The sequence below is a fragment of the Neomonachus schauinslandi genome, chromosome 2, assembly GCF_002201575.2.
Source record: "Neomonachus schauinslandi chromosome 2, ASM220157v2, whole genome shotgun sequence".
Classification (NCBI taxonomy): Eukaryota; Metazoa; Chordata; class Mammalia; order Carnivora; family Phocidae; genus Neomonachus; species Neomonachus schauinslandi.
In genome coordinates this window covers 79232616-79239300 of record NC_058404.1, presented here as the reverse complement: position 1 = coordinate 79239300, position 6685 = coordinate 79232616, and positions in this window count along the sequence as shown.

The window sequence follows — 6685 nt, the reverse complement described above, 5'->3', positions numbered from 1 at the left end:
ACCATGCAAGTTGTTTATGCCATCTACAGCATCTTCTTCACTTTATTGACAAAGGCCAACATACACTACTAAGGATTACCAGGTGGCTTAAGATACTTTATCACCTTTCTTGTGAGGAAACTAAAGAACCCTATGGTCATTAATCCAGTAATTCTAGTAACGCACTTTTGAAGATGAGGGTGAATGTTCTACTCATTTAAGTATTTATTTCAGTAGTTTAAAAACAGAGACTTTATAAAGAAAAACCAGTATAAAAGCTAATGAAGGAAGAAACCTGAATCAAGGATGTAAAAATTAAATCTGTAAGCAGAGAGAGCCATCAGAAAATATTGTTAGGCAAACCCTGGAAATGTGGGAAGTAGTAATTGGGGTAAAACAAGGAGCAAGGGCAAGGACAAAATCAAATCCAAGTCAGAAACACAGGTAGACTGAAATTCCCAAATTGTGTGCTCAGGGGCACAAGACACTGGAGTGAACTCACAAGGCACCATGGGATATTTTAAATTTTTGAGAGAAACACAGAAACATCTGCAAGACATTATAAGAATGTCTATGGTTAGGTTGTTTGGATCTAATAACTTAATAAATGGAACTATGCAGTATTTCTTAGGCTCAAGGACACCACGAAAAAATTAGAGATTCCAATGGTGTTGTCAAACAAGTTTGGGAATCTCTGTCTTAAGGACTTACTAGGGTTCAAAAGACACAGCTTGTCCAGAGTAGAATCAGAAAAGTAGAGCAAAAGTAAAAAGGACAGTGCCTCCGGCCTCTATTTGCCTAGTTATACCTAGTGGGGCCTTTCTTTCACTCTATCCCGGCTCTAAAGAAAGGAACCTTTGTGCCCCATTACTCTGAATTTACTGCAGGATTCCTTCAAAATCAATGAATCTTGCTTATAAATCAGTGAATCTTACTCTTACTTAATAACAAAAACAAAACCATGATTTTTTCAATGTTGGTTTGGGGACCAAATAACTATAGAGTTCCTCAAATATTTAGTATGAGAAAGGCCACTAAAATAAATACTTCTCTAGTGAAGAAATGAACTTTATGTTAAAATTCATTCAGCAATAATAGCCCATTAAAGAAGTTTTAAAATTTACTCTAAATTAAGGGTTGGCAAACTTTTTCTGTAAAAGACCAGATATTATTTTTAAATACTTTATCTTTTTTAACAACTCTAAAAATGTAAGAGCCAACTGAAAGCAGTTGGTGTATTCACATTGCTGTCAACCAATCTCCAAATCTCATTACATCTTGAAAAGCTGAAACTCCACGCCCACTGAACTAACAGTTCTCCACTTCCCTTTGTATGCCTGTGTACACAGCAGCACTAGACACCATTAGGGGCTAGAAGGAGGGTCTGTGGTCAGGGTTAAAAGGTCAAAGTACCCACTCCAATGTTCACAGCAGCAATATTCACAATAGGCAAAAGATGGAAACCCAAATACCCACTGGCAGGTGAATGGATAAAGAACATGTGGTATATACATACAATATCATACTAGTCAGCCTTAAAAAAGAAAGTTCTGATACATGCTACAACATGAATGGACCTTAAAAACATTATGCTAAGTGAAATACGCTAGATGTAAAAGGACAAATACTGTATGACTCCCCTTACACGAAGTACCTATTCATAGAGACAGAAAGTAGGATGGTGATTACCATGAACTGGGGGAAAAGGAAAATGGGGAGTTAGTGTCAAATAAATACAAAGTTTCATTCTGGGACAATGAAAAAATTGCATATGGATTTGGTGGTGGCAGTTTCACAACAATATGAATGTACTTAACGTCACTGAACTGTACACTTAAAAATGGTTAAATGGCAAATTTTATACTGTTATTTTACTACAATAAAAAAAAGATGTAAAAACAGCTCTTAGCTCATGAGCCATACAAAATAGACTGCAGACCACAACTGGGTGGCAGGCCATAGTTTGCTCTGAATCCTAAGACCCACTGAACAAAATGAACAAAATGACATGAAATATTTAAAAATTTTTTCCACGTCATTATAATTTTCTTTTAACATGAACATGTTAAACAGATTTTCACATTTCACATATTTGTTACATCCACCAAAACTTTTAATACAACCAAAAAATACTTGAGGGAAGTCTAAGATGAGGTCAAAATGTATATAAAGACATACAGACATATATGTAGAAATCTGATAATACACAGATGTGTGTACAGCTTTACCTATTACAGATGCAGAGGAGGAAAAAATGAATAAATAAACTATACTGTCTTCAATGAAGCTTAAAATGTAACCCAAACAATGTGGTAGGTAAAGCTGACACTTAATGGGCAAAAATACTCAGTTTTCAAAAGTTCAGATTTTAAAGTTTGATATTACAGCTTGTTCCACTTTTATTTTCTTCCCCATTTATTTGGTACATAGTAGGCTATTTTCCCTCCCATTTGGGAGGAGAAAAAAATGACACATTACAGAATCAAGCATAATGTAAAGACCTACTCACATCCCCTCCCTGCATTTGCAATCTTGAAATCTAACACTTACTTAACTCTTTCATTGGTTAGTACAATCTCAGACTCTGAAGGCAACATATTCCTAAAAAAGAAAACCCTAGACACCTTTTCTAGGCTTAAAGTCAGTTCTAGGTAAAAAATCACTCTAAGCCAGAAGCCTTTTTCAAATAGGTAGAGTGTACGTAAATACAGAGACAAAGGACATGGTTCCAGTTATCTATTCTCTGGCACAGACACGTAACAACCAACCCTAAACAAAGAAGTAAAACAATCATTTTCATAATGCTTATGGATTCTTTTTAAGACTTTGTTTTCTCAGAGCAGTTTTGGATTTACAACAAAAGTGAGCCAAAGGCACAGAGAATTCCTATATACCCACTGTCCCCCCACATGCACAGCCTCTCCCATTATCAGGATTGTCTACCAGAAGGGTCCATTTTTTTTTACCAAGGATCAATCTACATCGACACATCAAAATCACCCAAAGTCCACTATTTACCTTAGGGTTCATACTTGGTGACGTACATTCTATGGATTTGGACAAAAGCACAGTGACATACATTCAATATACAGAATATTTTCGTTGCCTTAAAAATCCTCTATATTCTGCCTATTCATCTCTCCCTTGTCCCCATCTGGCAACCACTAATCTTTTTTACTGTCTCCATAGTTTTGTCTTTTCCAGAATGACATATAATTGGAATCATAGTGTGTAGCCTTTTCAGATTGGCTTCTTTCACCTTGTAGTTGTCATTTAAGTTTCCTCCATGTCTTTTCATAGCTTGACAGCTCAGTTCTTTTTAGTGCTAAATAATATTCCATTGTCTGAATGTACCACTGTTTATTAATCCATTTATCTACTGAAGGACATCTTGGTTGCTTCTAAGTTTTGGCAATTATGAGTAAAAGTGCTATAAACATCAAGGTGCAGGTTTCTGTATGGACATAAGGTTTCACCTCCTTTAGGTAAATAGTAACAAGTGCAATTGTTGGATCACATGGGAAGAGTATGTTTCATTTTGTAAGAAACTTACAAACTATCTTCCAAAGTGGCTGTACCGTTTTGCATTCCCACTAACAATGTATGAGAATCATCTTGCTCCACATCTTCACCAGCGTTTGGTGTTGTCAGTGTTCTGGATTTTGGCCATTCTAATAGCCGTGTAGTGGTAAGTCATTTTGTTTTACTTTGCATTTCCCTGACAGTATGATGTAGAGCATCTTTGCATATACTTACTTGACATCTGTATTATCTTCTTTGGTGAGGTCTGTTAAGGTGTTCGGCCCATTTTTTTAATGAGTTTTTATTTTCCTATTGTTGAGTTTTAAAAGTTCTTTATACATTTTGAGTAACAGTCCTTTATCAGACGTATTTTTTACAAATATTTCTCCCAGTCTGTGTCTTGTTTTCCAATTCTTTTAAGGCCATGGATTCTTCAGGTCAGGAATTAGGACAAGACAGAAACAGGAATGGCTTGCTTCTGGTCCACAAGTCTATGGCCTCAGCTGGGAAGACTGAAAAGGCTGAAGGGTGGCTCAAATGGCTGAGAGCTGGAATGTGCTTCCCCCACTCATGTAACTGGTACCTGGGCTAACTGGAGGGTGGGCTCAGCTGTGACTGTCAATGAGAGTACTTCAAGGGGTCTCCCTATTGTTCTGGGCTTTCCACAGCACACCGGACTCAGATAGTCAACTTCTTACATGATGGCTGAGAGTTCCAAAAGCAAGTGTTTCAACAGAGAAGATGGAGTTGCATGGCCTTTTATGATCTAGCCTCTGATGTCACATATGGTGATTATGATCACTTTCACTATATTCTATTGTATAAATCAATCATAAGCCCATCTAGAAGGGGAGGGGACACAAGGTATATCTTTTTATGGGAAGGACATCAAAGAAGCACTAACATATTTTAAAACCACCATGGACATATTTAGAGATGGAAACATATGCCAAAGGGTTAACAGTGCCCACCTCCCAGGATCCCTCAAAGCGAATTTTATTAACTTACTTTTTTGTCAGACTAACCCAAACATATCCTCCATGGATGTCAAAATTCCATCTACGTATTTTCATATAATACAGTAACAAAGAGAAACTTCATTTTATCTATATAAACTGCATTAAGGATGACTAATATCTTACTTTTGGCTCTAGTACCATCTGCCAGTTACAGCCATTTCTTATTTTCTAAAACATCAAGCTCAGATCCATCCTCTGGCTTAGGCTAAGTCATATCCAGAAAGGATACAGAGAATACCTATAGCAAGTATAGCAAGTAGATTCGGATCACGCCAGCATTATAATTGCTGAAACTGGTGGCCATTCTCTATCTCAGTGATTGCTAGACTTTAGGATTTCATGAACCAAGAAAAATTTCAGAAATAAAATAAACCAAATGGGAGCAAATAAAATTAGCAACATTTTATTTTCCAAGGAAAAATATTTAGAAAATAACTACTGCTCTATAACTGTCATCACATAAAAGAAATAGAATGGACAATTTCAAAATAAAGCACAATCCTTATGAATAAGTTTGACTAAATGAAAACTCACTATATATTTTTTTTTCTCATTTCCCCGCTGATCTGCAGAAACTTCACCATAGATGAAATTCACAAACTGGTGTGTGAAACCACTTGTGCATCGGACATTCTGGTCTCTTCCATCTCTTGCTTTATTCTAATAGTTCTAGAACTTTAGCTTGCTCCTAGGAACTCGGTCTAGAAGACATATAAATACATAATTATAATACAACATGAATGCTGTAAGGACATAGAGGGAAAACCGTGAAAGGTTTCATACATTGGGTGAAAACGATTTGCCCATGAGCAGGAAGGAGGAAGACTATTAAACATGGCAGTGACTATGGCTGAAAGCACAGAGACAATCTGTGTGTGCGGTATATCCAAGAAGATATACTGTGTACTAAAGAGTAAGTAGTGGTTATACTTGGTTATACAGTAAGGGCTACTTTTCTTTATTCTTCTATTTTCTGAAATTTAACAATGGAATATGCATTAATTTAATGACCAGGAAGTAAACAACTATTTTAATTTTGTAGACTACCTTAGGAAGAACAAACAAAAGGCCTATTTCCCTTTAAGAAAGCAGTTTGTATTAAAAGAGGCCAGGCTGGAAAATGGAAATGTTAAGGGTTTGATAGATGGGTGCAGAAATCCAGCTCCAGACTTTGGCTAGGACAGATGACACTGGGGCTGGTAACACTCCCTCAGTGCCTCTGTGAGAATTCTAGGCTAGGTGCCCTCAATACCGAGGTTTTCTTGTCCACATAGTCATTAGTCAGAAATTCTTAGGTGGCAGGTGCTGTGTGACAGGTCAAATGCTTAGCAGTGCCTTTGGAGTCAAAAGACCAAGGTTAGAATTCCGGCTCTACCACTAACTAGCTCAATGAGCAAAAGCAAATTACTTAATCACTTGAACCTGTTTTCTCATCTGTAACATGGAAAACTGCCTACCTCTCTGGCTTTTTGTACAGATCAACTGATATAATAGAGGTATTTAGTACAATGCCTGCTCCTCAGAAAATGAGAATTACAATATAGGACACTTTTATATATCTAATGGAGAAGTTAGATATTTGTTTGCTTTATTAGTTTTGAAAGGCCTTAAGGTCCTATTTGCCATCTGTTCTACAGGTTTAGCTAAAAGCTGTAAGCACATAAAAAGTCTGTCAGGTGGAATGTCAAAACTTGAAACTTAAGGGTATGAGAGTTTCTAACACAAGTTATAAATGCGGAAAGGATATTCATTATTTGCAGTTGCTTCTAAAATTAAGCTACCTTTAGAATGTTCTGCAGGATCCAGAAAGAACTAAGTAGCCCTCCCCTAGATTCTAACAACTGATAGAAAACGAGGAGGACGTTACCCATTCTTCACTGACTTACTCTGGCTGGCTCCCCTATCCACTCCCAGAGAGAACCGGAGATCTTTGTGCAGATAAAAGGCTCAGTTCTAAGGTCTTACCCAGGCTTTTTTAATGCTGGAATACAGTGAGCAGAAGAATGTACTAGGTGTTCCTCAAGTCTTTTCAAACAATTCTTAACAGCTTCCAGAATGCTGTTCACGGGCCATCGAGAACCAACTACCAATTCCAACAACTCCCATCGACTCTTCTCTTCCCAACCTTCTCACCTCGCTACGCCTCTCTACAGCCCCGCCCCCTG